General features: G+C 53.2%; 1 protein-coding gene and 2 long non-coding RNA genes across 4 annotated transcripts in view; 2 read left to right on the top strand and 1 right to left on the bottom strand.

The window, feature by feature from the left end:
- Nucleotides 1-16,439, bottom strand: part of PACSIN1 (protein kinase C and casein kinase substrate in neurons 1) — a 49,215-nt gene extending 32,776 nt beyond the window's left edge. The window contains exon 1 of the mRNA XM_081293721.1: nucleotides 16,290-16,439. The gene's annotated coding sequence lies outside the window, so the exon portion shown is untranslated. The remainder of the gene's footprint in view (nucleotides 1-16,289) is intronic.
- The window catches only part of LOC308650070, a 637,596-nt gene that overhangs the window by 582,397 nt on the left and 30,754 nt on the right, over nucleotides 1-24,445 (top strand). The window lies entirely within an intron of this gene.
- Nucleotides 15,770-19,274, top strand: LOC308648737. Of its 2 annotated transcripts, none has more exons than XR_014021909.1 (2): nucleotides 15,770-16,154; nucleotides 19,113-19,274. It is a non-coding gene; the product is annotated as an uncharacterized lncRNA (long non-coding RNA). The 2 variants fall into 2 exon arrangements; XR_014021910.1 differs by lacking the exon at nucleotides 15,770-16,154 and adding an exon at nucleotides 16,319-16,454.

Genomic DNA, 24,445 nt, shown 5'->3' with positions numbered 1-24,445 from the left:
CTCGCACATGCAAGGCCCTGGGTTTGATCCTCAGCACCACATAAAAATAAATAAATAAAATAAAGGTATTGTGTCCAACTAAAAAATAAATAAAAAATAAATGAATATTTAAAAAATGCACAGTCAAGGGGCTGGGGCTGTAGCTCAGGGGCAGAGCGCTTGACTAGCATGTGTGAGGCACTGGGTTTGATCCGCAGCACCACATACAAATAAACAAACAAAATAAAGGCATGCTGTCCTTCTACAACTACAGAAAAATTTTTTAAAATAAAAATAACATGCACATTTAAGTTTGGCATGGTGGTGTTATTTTGGCAACTTGGGAGTTTGAAGCAGGAGGATTAAAAGCTTAAGGCCAGCCTCATCAACTTATTTTAAAAGTTAAGAAAGGACTGGGGTGCAGCTCAGTGGTAAAGCACCCCTAGGTTTAATACTCCAGTACTCCACAAAAATAAAAAAAAATAAAGTGCCCATTCAAGTTGGGCACAGTGTCAAACACCTGTGATCCCAGCTATTCGGGAGACTGAGGCAAGAGGATGACAAGTTTGAGGCCAGCCTGGGCAAATTAGTGATACCTTTATCTCAAAATAAAAAAAGGACTGGGGATGTGACTGAGTGGTAAAGTGCCCCTGGGTTTAATCCCCAGCACAAAAAATAAATAAATAAATAAGGTGCATCCGTGCTGTCTACCCTGAGAGTCTCCTGTAACACCCAAGTGTTTTGCTTTTAAAAGTTCCCTCGTGTGAGTTCAATCACCAACCCAGGTTTGGAGAATGTTAGGGGTCACAGGAAAGAATTCCTTAATTTTTCTAGTTCTTTCTCTCATTTAACATTCCCAATGACAAAAACTTCCTTCTCTTGCACGTCTAAATAGTCACTGGTACGGTTAAGAGATGGGAGTCATTCACATGTTGGTATAAATAAATCCACTCAGTGAACTTTCCACCTAATACCTCCCTGAGATCCTGCATGTTTGGAAGGGAGGAGAGAGTGAACGTTAGGAGCGTTGACAGAGGAGAAGAGAGAACGGAGCAGGGCGAGCGAGGGAAGAGAGGCGCTCCTGACAAGTGTTCAAAGTGAGGGGCGCGTTCCTGTAGTCCCAGCTGCGCAGGAGGCTGAAGCAGGAGGATCTCTGGAGTCCAGGACTCTGACACCAACCTGGACCACAGAGCGAGACCCTGTCTCCCTGCACACTGACTGCAGCTGGGGTCAGGAGAGATTTCCGGAATGGGTCTCTGAACACTGGGACCTGGACCCTGAGTCCCACAACTGGCGCCAGGTGAGCCACCGGCCCCCAAGCAGCAGAATGCAACTGTGAACTTTCCCCAGATCTCAATGGCAACACCTCCCAAGTTTGAGAGGTGGGGGACGTTGTCATTAATTATAGATCCCCCAGGATGGGGTGGCTGTTCTGGGGGCTCACATGCAAGGCTGCGAGTGGCCCATCACGACTCGAAGGCCAGGTGTGCATCCAGGGCCTCCTTGGCCGCAGATGTTCTCCTCCCCTGCAGCTGCCGGAGGGTGGGTGGGCAAAGCTGGGAGCAGGCCTGGGTCCCATCATGAGAGGCCGCGACAGAGAGGCGTGAGTCTCCGCCCACCCTGAGTCTTCGACTCCCCAGGAAAGCACGAACCTCGGAACTGGCCCTCAGAGCCCAGCTGTCCCTGTTTAAAGACGACGCTGAGGATCCTCCTTCAGATCCAGAGTCACCCGCTCCTGGCCACCACCAGCCTCCAGGGAGAGTGACACCCTGTCCGTGCCAGAGCTGGGGGAGGAAAGGACTGGACCATGGCAGAACTGCCAGCAGAGGCGGGAGCCGCGGGGAGTGAGTGGCCTGGCTGGACCGAGGTGGGGGAGGACACGAGGCGGGACAATCCCGTGATCTGGAAGCTAACACCCTCTGCCAGCTCAGGTGGGGAGGGGGTCAGAAGGCTGGGAGAAGCGGGCCTGCTCAGAACCCCATGACAGCCCTGCGCAGCTCCAGATGATGCTGAAGGCCTGAGCTGGGAGTCCCCACAGCTGCGGAGGGGAGGACCCCACGGGAGGGGCCAGGTGGCAGGGCTGGACTGGCAGAAGCAAGGTGGGACAATGACCCTAACTAGCCTCTAAAACTGCATCCAGCAAAGGGGGTGTGGCTGTGGGCACAGGACACCAGCACCACCCAGAATGGCCACCCAGAAGGCAGGGCACCGCCTTCTGAAGATGCAGCTGACCAAGAGACCTGACTGGACTGTGGTGAGTGAGCATCAGCATACTGTATTCTCGAAAACTGCTGAGAGTCAATTTTAAGGGTTTTCCCCACATACAGAAGTATGCAATGTGAAACATGTGTTCATCAGCTCGACTCAGCCATTCCACAATGCATATGAATTTGGGAACATCAGGTTGGGACACCCTAAATATATACAATTTTTATTTGTCAATTAAAAATAATGAGGATAATAAAAAGAGGCCAGGGCCTGCCTATAATCCCAACAACTTGGGAGGCTGAGGCAGGAGGATCTCAAGCTGGAGGCCAGCCTGGGAAACTTGTCAAGATCTTGTCTCAAAATAAAAAAATAACAACTGGAGCTGGGCGCAGTGGTGCAGGGGCACGTACCTGTACTCCCAGGGGCTCCAGAGGCTGAGCAGGGCTATCTCAAGTTCAAGGCCAGCCTCAGCAACGTAGCAAGACACTGACTCGAAGTAAAAAATAAAAGGAGGAGGAAAGAAACAGCGAGGTGCCAGTTGGGCCGTCCCCCACGAGGACGGAGAGCCCTTTTTGGGGACGTGGTCACATTCTAAACGTGGGGTCCTTGCGTGGTGCTGCACCCTCAGTGGGTGGAATCTTGGCTTCCAAGAACAACAGGGTAGAAACAGGAGAGGTCCCACTCACTTTGTGACAGGTCTGCGTCACAGGCCCAGAAATCCTGCTTCCCACAGGGGAAAGGCTTCTGCAGGAGCCACCAAGAGTCCCATGAAGCTTTCAGCTACAGCTGCCCCCCCCCCCCCGGCCCCTCGGGTTCCTTATGGCAAAACAAACAAAAGGCGTCACCACCCTGTCATCCCAAGGGGCCACACAGCGCACACCCAGCGGCAGGGAAATAGCTCTGGCACCCAGGGGGCTCCCAGGTGTCTCTTGGGACCCTTGCCCCGTGTGGAGGGTGGACAGGTGACTCTAGTGCTAGAGCTGTTAGCCAAGGGCCAGGGAGGAGCTCGGGCAGAGGTGGCCCTGACACCGGTGGTCGTGAGCCTGGCGCCCACCTTGCTGGCCCTGCCGTCTCACCCTCCCCAGGAGGAGCCCAAACTGAATTCCAGAGGACCGCTCCCAAACGGTGAATTATTACCAGGGCGCAGAACTCTGGGTGCTCAAGGGGGGCGGCAGAGGGTGCTGGAGGACACCCGGGCACCCCCACAGCTCCGAGGGCACTTTGGACCTGGTGGTGGGAGTGTGGCCGGCTGATGGCATCGCCCTTGACCTATGGGAGCCGCCTCCCAGATCACACGCCTCCCTGGAGACAGCCTGCATGAGTGACAGGTCAACAGGGGGTCACAAAGGCCTGGGCCCCCTGCTCAATCCTGGACAACTCTCAGAGCCAACCCAGCCTGAGGGCTTGTGGGGGCGGGCGGAAGCCTCTGCGGTGACCTCTTCTTCAGCCCAATCCACATCCCTGAATCCTGCCTGTCCCCAGAGCAATCTCCAGCCCCCAAACCCCCTACACCCACGTCTTCTGCATCCAAACCCCCTACACCCACGTCTTCTGCATCCAAACTCCACTCTGTTTCTCCAGGGGCCAGACCAACAGCTCCCAACAGTGAAACAAGGGAGAACATCACCTCCCAGGTCATGGATGACCCCACACGGAGCAAAAGAGCTCATTCCACAGGATGCTCCAGAACAGACAAATGTGATCCATGGTGACAGGAAGTGGGACCATGGCTAGAGGGACAGATATTCCCCAGGAAGGGGCGTGAGGGAATCTTCTGGAAGTGTTCTGCATCCTGTTCCATGAACACCAATGTGCATGCACGTTAGTCCTCGATCCAAAAATTCACCCAGGCCGCAGCCCAGTTAAATCAGAAGTTGAGAAAGCCCTGGCTGGGGTCTGGGGAAATGGAGAAGAGATGCTGTCCCAGCACGTGGAGCAACTGAACCAAGGCTCCACGGCAGGAGGAAAGACAGGGTCACATCAAAGGGACCCACAGAAGACAGCACCCAGGGAGGCTGCAGGTGGGAAGGGAACAGTACAGCCCAGTGTGTGGTACCTATTAGATCTGAGGCGAGAGCTTGGGAACAGGGAGGCCTTGGACTCCATCCCCAGCACTGTAGGGAGGGGTGGGGAAGACCATGGGCAGCAATGTCTCCTTGCTGTGTGACCCTGGGGCAGTCACCTCCCCTCTCTGGTCCCAGTGTTCTCCCTGCAGTTGAAGGGCTAGACGAGGCCTGGGGCTGGAGGGCAGGCTGCCTTCATTCATGTGTGTTGCTATAACAGATCCCACAGACTGGGTCATTCACCACGAACAGGTCCTGATTTCTCACAATTCTGGAGCCCGCGGAGTCCATGATCAAGGTGCCAGCAGCATCGGGTGGGGACTTGGGTGCTGCCTCATCCCATGGAGGAAAGCAGAAGGGCAAGAGGCTGCGGGCTCACGGCTGGAGCCCACTCTCACCATCTGGCACCTGCCTGCAGCCCTCAAGGACTAATGGCCTCGGGGCCGCCCCTCAGTGCTGTTCCAGTGGCGACTGGAATTCACCATGGGTTTGGAGGGAACTTCGTCACACCCTGACAGTCACACACCTGGGGCCCCAGGGCCCTTCACACCCCAGTCCTGTGCCTTCCTCCAAGTGACCTGCACTCAGCGTTCTTACCTGCAAGGCGGGGATGATGGTCCCCATGTTACCCAGAGGCTGGGACACGGCCTCCTTCCTCGCTCTCAGCTGAGGACTGCGCTGAGTCTAAGGATAGCACCACACTGTCCCAAAGCCCTGGGTCCCCTGCACCGTGCTCCCCGTCCCCCGTCCCCCCAGGACCAGGTCTCCCTCACCGCAGAGCCTTTCTGTCAAGAGAGATGCGCCGTCATTTCCCTCATGTAAGAGAAACAGCCCTCCCCAGACTGGGGGCCCTGCCCTGGCTCAGCCCTGGGTGGTGGAGGCTGCCCTGGAAGGCCCGGCCTCCTCCCGGCCTCCACTCCCTCCTGGGCCTTTCCAGGCAGGCTCTGGCCCCCCAGCCACCACGACCCCACAGTGAGTGCAAGTCACCAGGCCCCTGGCAGGTCTCCACTGCTCCTCCTTGCCAGACACCCTCCGCCCTGACCACAGGGCCACCTCACGTCACTCCTCTGTGCCCCCAGGTGAGCCTGCAGGACGGGGCTTGAGTCTGAGGCCTCTTCCGTTCTCATCCCATCCAGTCCTTGGTGACATTGGGGCCACTGTCCTCAGCTCTGCCACTGACTGGCCATGACAGTCCAGCCGCCTCCTCAACCGTCCTTAGAAGAGGACAGGCAAACCTGATGTCCCAAACAGCACGCCAGCTGCTCCAAGCCGGCCCCCTCCTCAGGACCCGCAGCCCACACCCCGTCCACCCCACACCCCATCCACCCTCCTCCCAGCTGGAGTCAGATTCCTGCCATTGTCAGGCCTCGCCTTAGAAGCCACCTGTCACAGTCCACCTGCCACCACCACCTCTTCTGGCTGATGGGACTCTGCCACCTCCTGCCAGGTCTCCCTGCTTCCCCCCTCACCCCTGCTGTCTGTTTGGCAGACAGTGGCTACAGTCACCTTTTAAAAACATGAATGTTTATTGATGTGTCACACCCCTGGGACTCATCCTCACTGAGAACAAGATCCCAGTGCTTTTGGCTGTCCTACAGGTAGCTACAGGAGGGCCCCAATCTGTTCATTATCCTTACCCCTGGCCTCTCCCCCACACCCCTGCTCTTCTCTGGGCACTGTGTCCTTCCTGCTGGTCCTCGAATACATCAAACTCTTTCCTGCCTCAGGGCCTTTGCACTTACTGTGTCCTGTGCCCCACAGTTGACATTAGTGCTCACTCTCGGTGTTGTACATTCTACAGATCCTGAGCAATGCAAGATGACATGCGTCCAGTATTAGAGTGTCATGCAGAACAGTTGTCTTGCTCTAAAAATCCTCTGGGTTCCACCTAGTCACCCCTCCCGCAACCACTGATCCTTCTACCACCTCCAGTTTCGCCCTTCCCGAGGTCAGCAGTTGGAATCCTGCCATATACGCAGCCTTTTCAAATCACCCTCTTTCACTCAGTGCTATGCGTTAAGGTTCTGCTGGTTGTCCCTGGGCTTGATGGTTCATTTCTTTTCAGCACTGAGTAACACTCAATTGTCCGCACACACTAACCGTTCACCTACTGAAGGACATCTCGAATGCTTCTAAATTTTGGCAATTAAATTCCTTGACATTTGGGCTGGGGGTGTAGCTCAGTGGTAGAGCATTTGCCTGGCACGCACAGGGCCCAGGTTTACCCCCAGCACTAAAAAAAAAAAAAAAGAAGAAGAAGAAGAAGAAGAAGAAATGTCCTTGACATTGGCAACACACAACAGCATGATAATGGCTAAAGAAAACACAGTCTGGGTTGAACCCAGCCATCCCCAAATTTGACCATGCACAATTCATGTGCCACCCCCTACCTCCTAGTCCTAGGAGCACTAGCTCTTCTCTCAGTTGGGGTGACCAGTAAAGGATTCTCCTTGAAGAAGAGGAGCTGAGGACACGGGGCGGGTCCTCAGGTTAGTTTCTAGAATTCAAAATGTCTACTGCTCGATACTCCAATTGCAATGTCTAAAGACATCCCCACACAGATCCACAGGGGAAAGGGCACCTGCAAAATGACAAACTCATCTACAGCCGGGAACAGTGGCACATGCTTATGATCCCAGGGTCTCGGAGGACTGAGGCAGGAGGATCTCCAGTTGGAGGCCAGCCTGGGAAAGTTAATAGAGCCTTTCTCAATAAGAAATCAACAGGGGTGTGGATGAGGTTGAGTGATAGAGCACCCCTGGGTTCAACCCCAGTATTCCTCGACACACCAATTACAAATCATATATCCAACAAGGGTTTGACATCTAAAATAAATAACTAAAAATTCAACAATAAAATAGTTATACAATTAAAAATTGGGCACAGACTATGAAAAGACATTTATCTAGAGAAGATACACAGCCTGCCCGGCATAGAGGAACATGCCTACAATCCCAGCTGCTCAGAGGTTAAGGCAGGAAGATCACAAGCCCCAGGCCAGCCTGGGCAACTCAGAGAGACCCTATTTCAAAATAAAACATGAACAAAGGGCGGGGGATGTAGCTCAGTGGTGGAGCACCCTGGGTTCAATCCCCGATACGGGGCGGGGGGCGGGGGGAGCCTGGTGCGGTAGTGCACACCTGTGACCACTCAGTGACTCAGGAGACCAAGACAAGAAGACTGTGGTGGCCCACACCTATGATCCCAGTAGCTCAGGAGGCTGAAGCGGATCATGAGTTCAAAGCCAGCCTCAGCAACTTAGCCAGGCCCTAAGCAACTCAGCAAGACCCTGTCTCAAAATAAATAAAATTGGCTGGGGATACAGCTCAGTGGTCCAGTGCCCTTGGGTTCAATCCCTGGTACAAAAAAAAAAAAAAAAAAAAGAAGAAGAAGAAGAAGAAGAAGACGACGACGACGACTGGAAGTTCAAGGCTGGCCTAAGCACCTAGTGATGCCCTATCTCAAAATAATAATGATTAATAATAATAATAAAAAGGTCAGGGGATGTAGCTCAGTGGTAGAGCACTTGCCTAGGATGCTTAGGGCCCTGTGTTCAATCCCCAGCACTGGGGGGGCGGGGGAGACATGGCAAAGATGAGGAGAAACTGGAACTTCAATGCATCCTGGGTGAGAACGAAGAACCATGCAGGCTGTAAAACCATCTGCAGCCCCTCACAAGGTTAAACACTGAGTGACCATATGGCCCAGCAATTCTGCTCCTAGTAGGTGTGAACCCAAAAGAAATTAAAAGATGTGTTGACACAAATACTTGTATATAAATGCTCTGTAGAAGCATTATTCATAATAACCAAAAAGTAGAAACAACTTAAATGTCCATCAATGGATGAAAAGATAAGTAAAATGTGGTATATCTACATCATGGGATATTATGCAACCATCAAAAAGAATGAAGTAGTTACATGCTACCCATGCTCAAACCTCAAAAGGCTTATATGATTCCATTTATATGAAACGTCCAGGAAAGGCAAATCTATAGAGACAGAAAGTATATTTGGTGGTTGCCTGAAGCAAAGAGTCTATTTGGTTTCCAACACATACAAAGTAAAAACAAAAACAAAACATCAATATCTTTTAACCCTAACTATTTAGAATTATGGATACCTTTGCAGGTAGCAAGGGGCTTGTGGTGGGGAAGGGCCCCAGGGTCTTTTTTTGTTTTGTTTTGTTTTTTTGTTTTTCCTGTACTGGGAATTGAACTCCAAGTGCTTTACCACTGAGCAACATCCCCAGCCCTTTTATAATTTGTTTATTTTGAGTCAGGATCTTGCTAAATGTTCTAAGCTGGTCTCAAACTTGCTATTGTCCTGCCTCAGCCTCTCAAGTAGCAGAGATCACACTGTGCCACTATGACAGATCAGAGGTCTTTCAGACCTGTGACAATCACATGATTGAGATATATGGTGGTGAGCTACATGGTGGTGACTTGGGTGTGAGCTCTTGATTAATTTGTTAAGATGTCTAAACTATTTTATACAGGTTTATATTTTTTAAACAGAAAAAATACTCAATGGTCACCTTTGGAGGTTGCTAGAGCATCAACTCATTTCTCTAAAATTGCTGAATAAAAAGAAAAACTGGCCAGCCACAGTGTGCACGCCTGTAATCCCAGCAGCTCCAGAGGCCGAGGCAGGAGAATACCAAGTTCAAAGGCAGGCTCAGCTATTTAGCGAGGCCCTAAGCAATTTAGCAAGACCCTGTCACAAAATAAAAAATTAAAAGGGTCGGGATGTGGCTCAGTGGTAAAGCGCCCCTGGGTTCAGTCTCTAGTACCAAAAAAAGAAAAAAAGAATAGAAAAAGAAAGACCGGAGCTTTTGTGTTATAGGCACCAGATGTCAGAATAACAAAGGGAAATTTTCTTTTTTATTATAAGTCTAGCTGCTAAACAAAATGACCAAATTAGAAAAAAATCGCCATCTGGCCCGGAGTTTAAATGCAACGGAAATCAAACCCTAAGTCGCAGTAAAGGGGGGTGGCCGCAGCTCTGGGGCTCCTCGGTGCCCTGCGCCCCCGCACCCAGCTGCCACCTGGAGTACTGACCGCTGGGACCAGCCGCCTGGGCAGCTCCCACGAGACCGGTCGGTGCAGGAGCTACGTACGCAGTTTCGCGTCTAAGATTCACATCAACGTCCCCGAGTTCTGCCGCGGGCACAACCGCTCCAGCGCGGCCCCCGGAAGAAGCCTCCAGACCGAGGTCCGGGACAGGGCTCGCAGCCTCCGCCGCCGCAGCCCCGCTGACGACGGTGCGGATCCGCGGGCCAGCGACCGGGCGGCCTGAGCGACAGCAGGGACCGTCCCCGCTTCCGGCCTCACCAAGCCCCCCGCCCAGGCAGTCTGGGGGTCCCCATCCTACGTCCCTCAGGAGGCAATTCTTGACTTGGTTCTTCCGGTCGGGCTTGAAGGCTACTGTGACTGTGGCACAGGCCAGTCCCGGGCTGTGCGGGGTCACCGGAGCCCAGTCAAGCCAGCTCTGCGCTTACCAGGCCCGCCGGGACCCGGGGGCGGAGCCACCAATGCCCAGGCCACGCCCAGCCATCCCGAACCAATAAAAACGGGCGGGGCGGGGGCGGGGCCAGGGCTGGGGCAGGGGCTGGGGCAGGGCCAGCGACAGGGATCAGGCCCCTGTAGAGTCCGTATGGGGCAGGGCCAAGTGGGGCAGGTGAGACGGTCCCCGGTCACCCAACACCCCGGGAGCAGACAGCTGTGGCAGCCTGGCGTCTGATGGAGATGCTGATAGAAGTGACACCAGATATCCTGCTGTGGGAGGGGTTGGGAAGGGGAAGCAGAAGGGGAAAGAACCTCGTTCAGACCCACAGATGAATCACACACTCACAGAAGGACGCGGCTGGAAGCTTTAAGCCCCTTTGCAGCCTCAGTTTACCTACCTGTAAAGGGATCGCTGTGAAAGACGAAGGAACCTAGCACAGTGCCCAGCACATAGTATGTGCTCAACAAATATGGAAGTTGAGGCTGCCAGGGGCTCTAGGATAACCAGGGTGGTAGGCGGCTAAATGCTGTACAGACCCATTGCTGGAAGCTCGGAGGCAAAGGGACAGAGAGTGCTTCCTTCACTGAATGTCCAACGCTCAGTTCAGGTCGCAGGACATCACACCCAATACGCACTCACTCAACAGTCAACGGAACAAATGATGAGAGTAAATCTACAAACCAGCAACCCCCAAGTCCATTTATCAGCTAAGCAGAGGATCCCCAGCGAGACTCTGAGCTCAGTCTGTCCCTTTCCTGGCTGTGCAACTGAAAGCAACTCACTTTGCCTCTGAGAACCTCGGTTTCCATCTGTGAAATGGGAATATTGATAATTTAATGATACTCTTCCCATAGGCTTGTGACCAGGCTCACAGCAGAAAATGGGAAGTGCCCTATTATCATGTGGGGCCCCAATCTCCCAGCAGCTGTGGGTGCTGCCTGCTCCCAGTTGCCCCTTCTCCTGGGAGTGGCCCTTGGCTCACAGGAACCGGCCCTCCTGGAGATGCTCCTCTGCGGCTGCTGGCTGGAGGCCAGTGGAGGCTGCTGGAAGACCCAGGAGCATGATGGAAGCTGGCAGCGGCGGAAGTGGAAGGAAGGGGGCAAGTTCTGGGTACTTTGAAGGCAGAGCCAGGAGGATTTACGGATGCCTAGACAAGAAGATTCGAGAAGACAAACGAATCCAACTACCAATTTATAGAGGGGACAGAGGAACGTGCCTAACTACACCACGGAGATGTGAGCAACCCAGGGAGCCTGCACATCTTTTTTCCCCAATAGACAAACTGCAAAGAAATGAGAAAAAGAGCCGGGTGCCGTGGCACTTGCTCCTAATCCCATCAACTCGGAAGCAAGGCAGAAGGATCACAGGTTTGGGGCCAGCTTTAGCAACTTAGTGAGACACTGCCTTAAAAAATAAAAAGAACTGGGGACCGGTCGCACTGGTACACGCCTGTAATCCCAGCAGCTCGGGAGGCTGAGGCAGGAGGATGGAGAGTTCAAAGCCAGCCTCAGCAATGGCAAGGTGCTAAGCAACTCAGTGAGACCCTGTCTCTAAATAAAATACAAAATAGGGCTGGGAAAGTGGCTCAGTGGTCGAGTGCCCTGAGTTCAATCCCTTGTGCCAAAAAAAAAAAAAAAAAAAAGTGAAGACAAAGCTACAAATTGCAAGAGACTAGAGCATATCAAGCAATCAATCACAATGTGTGGACTTTGGATCTTAGCTTAAATGAAACACACACACACACACACACACACACGAAGACATAGCTGAGACAGGAGGGAATGTGAATAGTAAGTGAATATTGGATGATATGAAGAAACTATTACTTCCTAGATACAATAATGGATTGTGGTTATGTTAGAAAAAGTCTTCATCTTTTAGGTATCTTTATATCTAGATATATTTAAGGTGAAATGATATCTGAGATTTGGTTTGAAATATTGGGAGCAAGAGAAGTGGAGATAGAAATTATACACTATGTTCATAAATGTTTATATTTTTCCATAATAAAAAAATTACAAATAAGAGGTACATGAGGACCTGGATTCAATCCCTAGCACACACACACACAAAAAAAAAAAAAAAAAAAAAAAAAAAAAATCAAAGGCAGAATGGGAAACAGAATCCAAGAGAGGCGCTAAATGGCCCAAAGCCCCATGGTGAGTAAATATCGGGGCTGGGACCTCAGCTTGGACCCCAGACCCCTGTACCCCTCAGCTGCTTCTCTGGTCTGAAGGCAGATTGTCAAGGTGCAGGCAGACCAGGGTGCACCCAGGCAGGGAAGCCCAGAGGTGGCAAGCAAACTGGGTATGTGCCATGCCTGGGAGGAGTGGCCCTGGGCCACCTGCCCCCGGAGGTCCACCGATGTGGACCATTTAAGATGCCAGTGTCAGCAATCCAGGCTGGTTGTCCTGCCAGGCTCCTAGCCATGTCCTCCTTGTGTTCCCACACAAGTCTCCTCCCCAGCCCCTGAGCCCACCCTCCCAGGCCAACTTCGCCCGGCGGTCACTCTGCCTGGGATGCCACCTTCTGTTCCTCTGAACCCAGCCATCCTTCCAGGGCCATCGCCTGCAGAACAGCCACCGGGGTTTCTGGAGCACATAGACCCCAATCCCTGAGACAAGCGACGATCTCCACCCTATGGATGTCTGACAGCACTGAGGTCCCCGAGGAGGAGCCACGCTGCACAGCTGCGGCTGGTGGCTCAGTCATGTGCTCACTGTGACCTCAGGCAAGCCCTTTAACCTCAGCTGCCTGGGGGGAACTTCATGAGGTTACTATGAATACGGAGTTAATAAATGTGGGTAAAGTTTTTGTTTTTGTTTTCTACCAGGAATTGAACCCAAAATCACGTATTCACTAATCCACATCCTCAGCCATTTTTAAATTTTTATTTAGAGACAGGGTCTCACTAGGTTGCTCCCAGCCTAAGTTGCTGAGGCTAGCTTCAAAACTGCAATCCTCCTACCTCAGCCTCCCAAGCTGCTGGGATTACAGATGTGTGCCTCCATACCCAGCTGCCTGAGCCCTCTTTTGTGTCCCCTGGACACCCCACATTCCCCATGCTCCTTTCTGCAGCCCCCTGACACACACTTTACTGTCCCACCACAGCTTTTGGGTGGGAGATGGGGGGACAAGCCCAGAAGAGACCAGTTAGAAACCAGTCACAGATTAAAAACTCTCCCAAGTTAGCAGCATGTGATTCAAATGAGAACATTTATTTCTCAAATGGGTTAGCATTATTTACTGACTCAATCTTTGACCATTGAAGCCTCCTTCGTCTCACGTAAGTAAATGAGAAGGACCATCATTTTATCATTCCTCAGCAGCGCTGGGGAGCCCAAATCCACAAATGTATGACCACTGTCTAAGCAGCATTCAGAAACAGCGCACAGATGCAAAATTCAAAACATCCAATTTCTAAAAATGCACATGCTAATGTTCTAAAACTGTCGCCTTCAAGCAACATCCACTGACCCCTCCCCCAGCACAAAAGAAGAGAAAATTAGGACCCCTACTGGCTCTCCCTCTCTCTCCACCCCTCCTCATCCAGTCTAGAGTGGCCAGACCAAGTCAATAAAAATGTAGGACACCTAGTAAATCGAGTTTCAGATAATGACAAATTTTTTATTTGTGCTGGGGACTAAACCCCGGGCCTCAACCATGCTAAGCCTGAACTCTGCCACTAGCTACACACCCCAAATAATTTTTTTTTAGTACAGGTACATCCCATGTACTATATACTTATGTAAGTATATAGTATAAGTATATACTTATACTAAAAAACAAAAATAAATGTTTTTATTTATTTGAAATTTAACTGTGCATTCAGTGTTTATTCGGCAAGCCTACCCCAACACCCACCATGCATTTTAATATCAAGTGATGTTTAAATAATAGCCAAGGTCTGCTGGGTGCGGTGGTGCACGCCTGCGATCCCAGAAGCTCGGGAGGCTGAGACAGGAGGATCCTGAGTTCAAAGCCAGCCTCAGCAACTTAGCAAGGCCCTAAGGAATTCATCAAGACCCTGTCTCTAAATAAAATACAAAAAGGCTGGAATGTGGCCCAGTGGTTAAGTGCCCCTGGGTTCAATTTCTGGCACCAAAAAAAAATGTAAAACCAAACCTAGCAGCCTGGCTCCTATCTGGGGTGCTTACTTCTCCCAGCCCCTTCACCTGCTTCCCCTGGAGGGAGTACCCCAGCCCCCTGCAATCAGTGAATTCCCCCACTCCTAATGCCCCCCCTCCAGTCCCTTCTGTCCTGCCAGGCCCACAGTCAGTTTTACTTCCCCAGTGAGGTTTTCTACCACCAACTCATTCTTACTGGGGGTGCATGCAAATTTCGGAAGGGACTCCTCATCTTCCGTTGGGAGAAAACTGCTAAATATGACCTGAAATTGGCTAGGGAGACCAGTGGTCACTCGCTGCACAAGTACAAGCAAGGGCTTCTCTGTGCCTGGCCCTGGGGACATGGGGAACAGGACGCGAACCACGCACCATGGACTCCACAGCCCAGGAGGAGACAGCAGTGGTCCCAGGAGAGGCGAGCAGGCTGTGGAAAGCAGCTCTGTGGTTGGGGCTCCCAGCCCAAGCTGCAGAAGCTTCTGGAAGGAAAAGAATCCTTGGGAGATGAGGGTGCAGCCTGTGCAAAGGCCTGCAGGCGAGAAGCATGGTTGGGGGAGGAACTGAAAGCAGGTCAGAGCAGCTGAGGACGGAGGGAGGGTGAGACCGAGGGAGCCCGGGGCAGGGAGGGGAGCGCAGACACATCAGGGAGGCTGCAGGGCTGTCAAAGGAGCCACATGGGCCAGGAAGGGCTCTGCAGATGGTGATGCCCTTCACAGGCACAGGCCTGTGGTGAGGCAGAATTCTTGGTGGCAATCCCTTTCCCCGCTCCTCCACACAGCAGGTCTATGAGACTTGCCCAGAGCTCACTGGGAGGACCCCAAAAGCTGAGGATACCCTGGCTTGAGCCTCCCCAATCCTTAGATGCTGACCTGGATTTCTCGCTCCAGGGCTGCCACAGAGGTGAAGAACTCTGGTCTTAACATAACATCCCAGGAAGACTGTGCCACCAGGAGGCCCAAGGAGAGCAGGACTGCCCACCACGTGCTCAGGCCTAGGTAGGGGCCCTCACACCACGGCCGGATCAGAATCTCTGGAACTAGCAGGCTTGCAACACTTTTTTCCCAAAACCATGGCTGCCCATCAGCCCCAGGGCTAGGAAGGGTTAAGTGAAACTGTCAGGTTTGGGTAGCTCTTTGGTCCTGGGGAATGTAAGGAAAGTTCAAGGGGGGCTCACCCTGCTCCTTCAGTCACCCACTGTTTCCCAGAGACCCCCATCCATTCATTCCATCTCTCATTCATTCTGCAAAGGTTTACTTGGTGCCCAACCCTGGTCAGGTGCAGGGTGGTGACAGAGATGAATCAGAGTCCTAGCCTGCAGGCACTCCTGTCCAGAGCACCACAGTCAAGACATAAATAAGCAAGCCTCCAGGCAGGCTGGTTCCAAGAGCAGAGGGCAGGAGGGAGGATCTCACCTGGGGTATCAGGGAAGCTGGGGGGTGGGGGGGCTGGTGAGAGGTGATTTGGATACTTGATAAGAAGGGCAGGAGGGGGGAGAGACTTCCAAAATCATTGAGAGACAGTCCAGTTTGCACTCCAGCTGTGCTAGGGCCCGTGGGCCAGGAGGGTTATTTATGGTTGTACCTAGAAAAAGGCAGCTACCTGTGTCACTGCCCACGGGGTGCCGAGCTGGGTTTCAGAGGGTAGAGGACAGCCAGAGCTTAAAGCTCAGGTTTGAAGCTGGACCTGGCCAAGCTCTGGGGTCTGCCACAGCGTTCCTCATGTCCCGATGACCCCGTAGTCTGTCCTCAGCCTCGCAAAACGCAAAAACAAGGGAGAGAGTGGGGCTCCAACAGGCAGCCAACGGCCTGGGGCCGAAGGAGGGCAGAGTCCAGCAGACCAGGCTCCTGCGGTATCCGCCGGCCTTTTAGCTTCACCTCCTTCTCTCTCTTTCCCCCTCCCGTCCCGTCGGTGGGGGAAGGGGTGGAAGGACAGAAGGAAGTACCTGTAATCTAAACCAGACAGGCGCGGGCGCATCAGCGCTGTTTCTCCCCGGCCCACTCTGATCCATAAATAGCCTACGCACCCTGCCGGCACCAGCCCACCCACCCCAGCTGGTACCAAAAACATCACCACCCCCTACGCCCCAGCCCCCGGGGCCAGGAGGCCCCCGCGGCCCAACAAAGCTATTTCCTGAGCTCTCCCCAGGGCAAAGGCCTCCGCCACCAGCTCCCTCTCCCGAGGGGTCCAGAGTGGGGACATCCTGGCACTGCCTGGGTGATACCCGCGCACCCCGGCGCCTGCAAAGCATCCCCAGCGCGCCCACCTCTCTCCAGGTACCGGCTCCACGCACCCCGCGCCCCCGACTCCCGCCCAGCCACACGTCAGTCGCGGCGCCCGCCGCCACCAGCACCCGGCAGCCAGACCCGCCGCCGCCACCCCTGGCCTCTCTCCCAGGGCCAGACCCCTACCTGGGGGCAGGAGCTCCGGGCACCATCGGCGGCGCCGCGGGGCGAAGCGGGGCGTCTGGGGCCCGGCCTCAAGCCCGGACGACTTCCCGGGGGAGGAGGAGGAGGTGGCGCTGCCGCCGCCACCGCGTCTCTCCGGGATCTCTCCGGGGCTGGGGAAGGAGGAAGGTCAGAGCCCGGGCGGCGGGGAGCGGAGGGCGGCGGGGAGCCGAGGGCGGGGGCCGGCGGGCACGGATTAGAGAGGCATTTTTAGCGAACCAATGGCAGCGCGGCCGGGGCGGCGCGGTGGCTGCGCAGGTGGCCGCGCCGCGGTGCTGAGGAGGCAGCGCCCGGCTTAGCGGGCACCGCGGGAGGGGCCGCGGGCATCGGCGACCCCGGCCTGCAGCCCGGTCCCCGCTCCCTCCCCGCGGCCGCGCTCTGCGCCCCGGTGTTGCCGCCTGCCACCTTACCGTTCCCACCTCCCGGGCCTTTCCTCCGGCCTTGTCCGGGGGTCTCCGGTCCCTCCTAGTCCCCGCGACTCCTCCCGTGGTGGGTGTACGATGAGAGTGTTGGAGGGCTCGGGTGGCGGAGGGCTGTGGAGTGACGACCCCCTCCACGCCACCCCCGCATGCTCCACTCCCGCCCTCGGACCCCTGGGACAAAGTCCCTAACCCTTAGGCCATGGTTCCTCTGGATCTGGTGTCGCCACACCAAACTCTGGGCCACCTCTTTGGGATCAGGCGGTGTGGGGCCTAAAAGGTAACCCAAGGCCTTCACTCTTCCTGTCTTGAACCCTCAGTGCCTTCCAGGGTCTGAGCTCTGCACCGGGGGAGGGGGGCTTCGAGATGATTCATTCATCACAGGTCCATCCCGGAGCTCACCTGAGCTCACCGAGCGCTGGGCTGCAACAGAGTACAACAAACCAGGAGCTCTGCCTTTCCGTGGTTGACATTTATGAGGGAAGACAGATCTCAGAGGTATAGGAGAATATATAAAAGTGGCATGCACAAAGGAGAGATGGAGGCAGGAGAGGGAAGAGACGGGGAGGGGTTCCAGGCAATCTGGGAGGCTTCCGGAGGAAGCATTTGAACAGGGTGCTGAATGATAGCTGAGATTCCGATGAGCCAGATGATTCAGGAGTTAGGGAAAGGTTACTAAGAAAGGCAAAAGTCAGGGGACATTTGGCCGGAGCTGCGATCCTGGAGAATTTCTAAACACCCTCTGGGCAAGGGGTGGGCTGTAGTCTGAAGCTAATGAAGTCCCCCCCACACACGCACACACTCCTACCCAGGTCCCAGCTGTTCCAGTTCCAGGTACCTTTTGTCCTCACTTCAACCTGCAATTTCCTGTTGGCCCCAGGAGGAGGCAGTGATGAGCATGGGAGGAGGGGACCCAGAATTCACTCAGTCTCTTGCTGAACACTTACCTCCTCTGGAGTTCAGCTTCCTTGTCTCCTAACTGTGTGGCAAGTTGCTTAACTGATCTGTGCCTGGGTTGCCTCGTTGGAAAAGGGCATAGCAATGGCACCTACCTCTCGGGACAACCTAGGTGAACTGATTAGCATATTAAGTGCTGTTAATTTTGTTGCATCCATCATGATGATAACTATGCTTGCTACATAGAGTTATTGGAATTAGACAAAGAGTATAAGGCCTGGAGCCTAGTAGGTGTGCAAAAAAAAAATGGCACCTAGTATTGTCACAGTCACTAATTGCCTACACCCCAAACCTCTCCCCCTTTGGTTTAACATAGTGCTGTGGAATTCCCCTCTTTAGACAGAGCTGTCTTAATGGAAAGAAGCTACTTCCCCTAAGAGGATCTTAAAGTGCAATCCAGGATGGCTAGAGCAGAAAATCTGTCCTTCCCCTTCTCATGCTTCAGCCCTGCTCTGTGTCGCATCGAGGGCTTTGATGGAGGTGAGATTAGCCAGGATGGGTGGGTTTTAGAAGGCAGTGAATCCAGAACGTAGACACTTGCTGGTGGAGGACACTGCGTGCCCCTTGGCAGCCAGGCGTTTGGTGGAGAGTGGCAAGAGCAGGAGGGGGGCATTCAGAGGAGGAGGGTAGTAATGCCTAGAGCAGAGAGAGAGGCTGGAGGCTCCAAAGCAGGCCCAGGAGCTGTGGACAGGATCAGGCATGCGGGAGGCCAACTGGGAGGCTTCCTGGAGGAGGCAGTGTTTGGAGAGGTGCTGATTGACAGCTGAGATTCTGATGAGCCCCATGACTCAGGAGGCAGGGAAGGTTACTAGGAAATGCCGGCAAAATCAGGGGACATTTAGCAGGTGACTGGAGCTGGGGTCCTGGAGCATTTCTGGACACGCTTTGTGCCAAGGGTGGGCTGTCGTCTGAGGCTACAGGAGGTGATGGAGCATGCTCAGTCTGAGGCTGGGGAGAAGAGCGCAAGCTGGGCGAGCTCCGTTACCAGGCAAGGTCTGCCCGGGATGGAATTCAGACCTTGTCCACCACAAGCCTGGAAAAAATGAGAGGGGAACACACACATACACACACACACACACACACACACACACCTGCCCCGTGTAATCCAAAATAAAATGTTATTTTAGGAATTGACACAGAACTTGCACGCTTCCTAAAATAAAACTAGCTTCCTTCGACACTTTTTGATTGCAAAGCTTATGTTCATCAGAGATGAGTTTCCCAGCGCCCAGGTCGCCCTCTCTCTCCTTTATTGTTCAGGCCCTACCCAGAGAACAAGGCTTTCTCCCTTTCCCAGAGCAGTTTTCACTTTTCCAAGAGTTTTTCCCATCTCTTCTCTCCCAGCACCTCTCCTTTCTCAGTCCCGTTAAAATCTGACCAACCGCGGTTCTCATGGGTCCCTTCTTCCCAGTGTGACCTCCGACTTCCCACGGGCAGGAGCCTCTTCCCTTGGACTCTGCACCAGGCCTCCCTGAGGAGTTTCAAATGCTGACAAGACACAGAGGACATGTAGACAGAAGGACAAACCAGCACCAAACAAGCATGTGAAATAAATAAATCAATGAATGAATTATGGATTGGTAATTAATACTGCATGTCTGGCCTGGGAGAGATGGAGGGTGACGGGGAGGATCTGGATTCTCTTTGTTCCATCCCACATGGAGGTTTCAATGAGGAGGGAAGGTTTTGAGGAATTTCTCTATTATAACCCACCTCCAGTTGGAAAGGAAAGGCAGGGATCATGTCCCAATTTTGGCAGAACAGGACTCTGGGAGCCCAGAGAGGGAAAGTGACTCATTCAAGGTCACACAGCACGCCAGTGACAGAGCTGGGGCTATAAACAGATCTCCTGACTTCTGGTCAGGTGCTGTCGTCACCCGATTCTTCTGCCTCCCCCACAAACCTGCATGGAGGTTGGGCAAGGCTGAGCAGGAGAACGATTGGCCTTGATGCCCATTGCAGGGTTTTATTTTCTGAGCTGGCTTTCGGCAGCACGCACAGAGGGGAGCAGGACACACCTGACTGATAAAAATACTGAAAAACAGCCTTACAGGTCCCCTGCCCTCGCCTTATCCACCCACCAGCTGGCTTCGCACTTGCAAATTAGGCTCCGTCACCTGCCTGGTGGACACAGGCTGTTGCCAGCTGTGCCCTGAATCCGGAGACCAGGGTGTCAGGAGCCTTGGAATTGTGGCTTTCTCTGCCTCTGACTCATGTCTGGGAGTTTAACATGCCCTGGAGAAACACCACCTTGACAGAACCCTCAATCTTAGGAGGTGTCCAGATTTAGGACCCAGACCTAGCCTACACTCAAGAGAGGGTTCACCCCGGGACATACAGACTTGCAGACACAGAGCCCTTTTCCCTGGACGAGGCACTTTCTAAGCTTCCTGCATGTAAATTATGGGGATAGGCATGATTACTAACCCCCTGTTACCGACAGGGAGACTGAAGCCAGAGAGGTTAGGTGACTTGCCCAAGGTCACACAGCTGGTAAGCAGTGGAGCTGGGATTCAAGGCCAGGCAGGCTAGTTCCAAGGGACATGCTCTTAACCCCACAGAAGGAAAGGAACCAACGTGGGCGGAGGGTCTTACTATGCACAGGAGGATTTGACATACGTGATCGCATTTCGGTACTCTTAAACCCATTCTACAGATGAGGAAATGGAGGTAAGAGGGTCCTTTAGAGAGACCTCTCTCAAGGCATAAAAAGGAAGGACATTTGAGACTGTCCTTAGGGTATCCTCTCAGGGCTGGGCCTCCATGGCCTGGACACCATTGCCACCTAGTGGCATTGTACCTTAAATACCAGCAGAACACCTATGGCCAAGACTCTGTGTCCTGAACAGGAGAGCAGTGTGGCTCGCTAGTGAGCATCCTTTCTATCTGGGCTGTGGCCCTGGGCTGAGTTCACGTTTGTAATGTCATCCTCAGAATTAATAATTGGGGGAAGGGAAGTGTGCGTACTGGTTTTTCAGTGTCCCCAGGGCTTTCGCACACTTGGTTTTGTCGTGTCACCACACAAAATGTTACTTTGATGCCCACATTAAAAAAAAAAAAAAAAAAGGTTTATAGTTGTAGAGGGACAGCATGCCTTAGTTGTCGAGTTTTTTACGTGGTGCTGGGGACAGAACCCAGAGCCTCCCATGTGCTAGGCAAGTGCTCTGCACTGAGCCCCAGCCCCAGCCCTGATGCCCACATTTTTTTTAATGAGGAAGTTAGACTCATCTAAAAAGCATTGATTAAAAAATAAAGTTGGGGGGCTGTTGGTGGAGTTGGAGTTGAACGGAGCTCGCTGGCTCCAGAACCTGTATCTTAGCCGGAGAGGCCGCTGGGGTGAAGCTCCCCGACGCCAGCCCAGAGAGGTGGAGTGACTTGCCCAGGATCCCAGGGAGCAGGTGACAAGGCTGGGTCTGCAGCCCCATTCTGCTGAACCTCGGGCTGAGGACTCCATCTGTGGCTGTGACCCCGCATGACACAGAGGAGCTGCTGCCAAACCAGACCCCGCATGACACAGAGGGGTTGCTGCCCTCCTGCCTTCTGTCCCCTTCTCAGGCGCCCTGCCTTCCCAGGGCCAGGAGGGCTGGGCCAAGATGAGATGGGGGTGCACCATGGGGCTAGGGTCAGAGCCTGCAATCCCACCTTGGTCCTCCCAGCCCACCATGAGGTGGGGCTTTGCTCTCAGACCTTGATTTCTTCATCCACACAGTGGAGCACGGCATGGTGTGCAGAGCTGAAGGCCAAAAATCACCTAAGTGTCCTTCCACAGGTGGCTCAGTGGACACAATACCACACCACCTCTGTACAGTAGAGTATTATACAGTTGATAAAAAGGAGGTGGCTGCTCTCAGTGCTCTGATATGGAACAATCACCAGTGTCTGCCATAAGGGAAAACAAGTGCAAAGTTGTGAGTCAGTATCGTGTGTGTGTGTGTGTGTGTGTGTGTGTGTATGTGCACATGTATGTAACAGTAATACCCATGTTTGCTTGTAAGTGTGGAGGGTATTTTGGGCAGAACCCTAGGACCAAGGAAAAAGTGAGCTGCCTACAGGAAAGAGGAGGGAAGGCAAGGAGACTCATATGCTCCCTCACCTTCCATTTTTTGCATTTGAACTGGGTAAACGTATTACCTATCCAAAAATAAATAAATTTTAAATTCTTTTTCGGGGTTGGGGATGTGGCTCAAGCGGTAGTGCGCTTGCCTGGCATGCGTGCGACCCGGGTTCGATCCTCAGCACCACATACAAACAATGATGATGTGTCTGCCGATAACTGAAAAATAAATATTGAAACTCTCTCTCTCTCTCTCTCTCTCTCTCTCTCTCTCTCTCTCTAAAAAAAAAAAAAAAAAAAAAAAAAAAAAAAAAACTTTTTCAATTAAAAAAATGTTTTTAGATTGGAACTTGAACCCAGGGGCACTTTCCCACTGAGTTACACTTTCTGTTTTTTTTTTTTTTAATTTTTCATTTTCAGATAATGTCTCACTAAGTTACTGAGGCTAGCCTCAGACTTTCCATCCTCCTGTCTCAGCCTCCCAAGTCCCTAGAATTACAGGCATGCACACCCCCACACCTTTTTTAGAGGAGGTCAGTGAATGTCCCCGTGGCATCAGTGATACAACATAAAGATGACCTAAAATTTGAAAGAATCAAAATTTCTTGATGGGGTCTCTTTGCTGGTGTCAGAAAAGTCTGACTAACGTGGCACAGGGGGTGCTCCACCAACAGCGGTGGGGACAGCGGGGACCGCTCTGCTGGCTCCATGGTCACGGGTGCTCTTCCCCAGAACATCAGGATCCTTGCTGGGAAGAGGACTCCGGTGCTTCCTTTAGAAAGGAGACTCTCCTGGTTGTCATGGCTCCTCTCTGGCTCCTCAGGCGCAGAATCTGTGGTGGCCCTAAGCGGCAGGCAGGCCTCTGTCCCCTTCAGCCCTCTGTTTCCTACTTGGCCCCCACCTGAGGCGGGACGGAGGGCCCCAGGCCCCCTCTGCACACAGGCTGCCCCTTCCCACAGGCCTGAATGCCAAGGAAGGAAGGCAGGCCACCGCCTGACTGCAGAACTGCTCAGGACAGGCAGAGTCCCTGTCCCACCCTCGGTCACATTACAACACATCCCCAACCTAAGCCCCTGAGCCCTGCTGCCAGGCCTGGCCAATACCTGAGCTCAGGGAAGGCAGCCGCTGGCGGGTGAACAGAGCTGGGGGCTTCCTGGGTGGACCTGCGGCCTCCGATCTGCAGCCCCTCCCCTGGGTGATGGGGGGTCACGGATGCAGGCCGCATCATCCACCAGGACCTCTGAGTGGGATGGAGGGCAGGACTCCAGTGAGGTGACCTGGATGCCCTTTATGACCCCATGTTGACAGTAGGGTTTGTTGTGGGCACAAAGTATGTTGGAGATTCATCTGAGGCTGAAGCAAAACTGAGCCAGACCAGAGATGTGCGGGGGCTGAGTCCCCAGCCATGTCACACCCCGAGAGGCCGAGGGCAGCATGTCCCACCAGGCCCCCATCCTACAGTCAGGGGAAGACTTGGCCTGCAGCACCCCAGAGCTCTGCGCCCACTCCAGAAGTGGGGCCCCTCGCCCTGCCTGGCTCCCTCTCGTCCCTCATGCTGGGATACGGGCCTCCCTGCTGAGGCCTCCCCGCTCTCTGCCCAGGGACCTCACTGTCATCCCTGCATCGTCACCCAAACTCACACAGCAAATACCGACTGGCCATTTCCACGTCTGAACGCAGCCCCTTCGTGGGACAGCCCTGTCATCACCCCTCTTTACAGATCAGGACACTGATCACGCCAGCCGCTCGCCACCTGAGGCCGGAACATAACAATGACCGCTGCCTTCTGCTAGTTCCTGGGTAGAAGGCCAATTGGTGAGTCTCCAGGGATGTCCAGGCCTCAGTCTCCAGAAGCTGTGTGTGTCTGTGGGGAGCCACTCCAAACGCACGCACCTGTCAGTCCTGGTGCACCAGGGGGATCTGAAAGGTCACTACAGTCAGGCTTTCCCCAGGTGTGGCCCTAGGAGTAGGCGGCACCCAGAGGGGCTGAGCTACACTCGCCTGTTCCTTTGTAATCCGACCCCTTTGCCCTTTTGGGGGTAGAATGTTCCATGGAAACTCCCCTTGTGTGTCTATATAAGAATAAAGGATTCCAGTGGCTCTCTCTTTCCAAGCACCCTTAAGGTCACAGAGCTGTCTCTGGATTATTGAAAAGGTAATTCTGTGTGTCTGCGTGCTTTCTTTGTTGTTTTCTTCAGTTATTTGAATAATCAGATTTTGTGAACCCAGCATTACGTCGCCGGCAAGGATAGATGGCAATATACCTTATATTATAAAAACAGATCTTAGATGAGTGCCGTGGTGCACACCTATAATCCAAGTGGCCTGCGAGGGCTGAGGCAAGAGGATTGCATGTTCAAAGCCAGCCTCAGCAACTTAGTGGGGCCCTAAGCAACTGGCTGAGACCCTGCCTCTAAATAAAATATAAAAAAAGGGGCTGGAGATGTGACTCAGTGGTTAAGTGTCCCTGAGTTCAGTCCCCGGTATTAAAAAATAATAATAATTCCAGATGTGATAAGTTATGGATTTTGAGAGATTATCCTAAATTATCTGGAAAGGCCTGATTTAATCACAACCCAGCCCTGCTAGCAACTTGATTTTAACCCTAACTTATCTCAGACTTCCATCCTCCAGAACTGTAAGAGAACAAATGCATGATGTTAAGCTGCTGAACATGTTATTGTTATTAC

This window comes from Spermophilus citellus (assembly GCF_964194105.1).
Source record: "Spermophilus citellus genome assembly, chromosome: 5".
NCBI classification, from domain to species: Eukaryota; Metazoa; Chordata; class Mammalia; order Rodentia; family Sciuridae; genus Spermophilus; species Spermophilus citellus.
The sequence above is the reverse complement of the archived record's forward strand: the minus strand, read 5'-3'. Positions and strand labels throughout refer to the sequence as shown.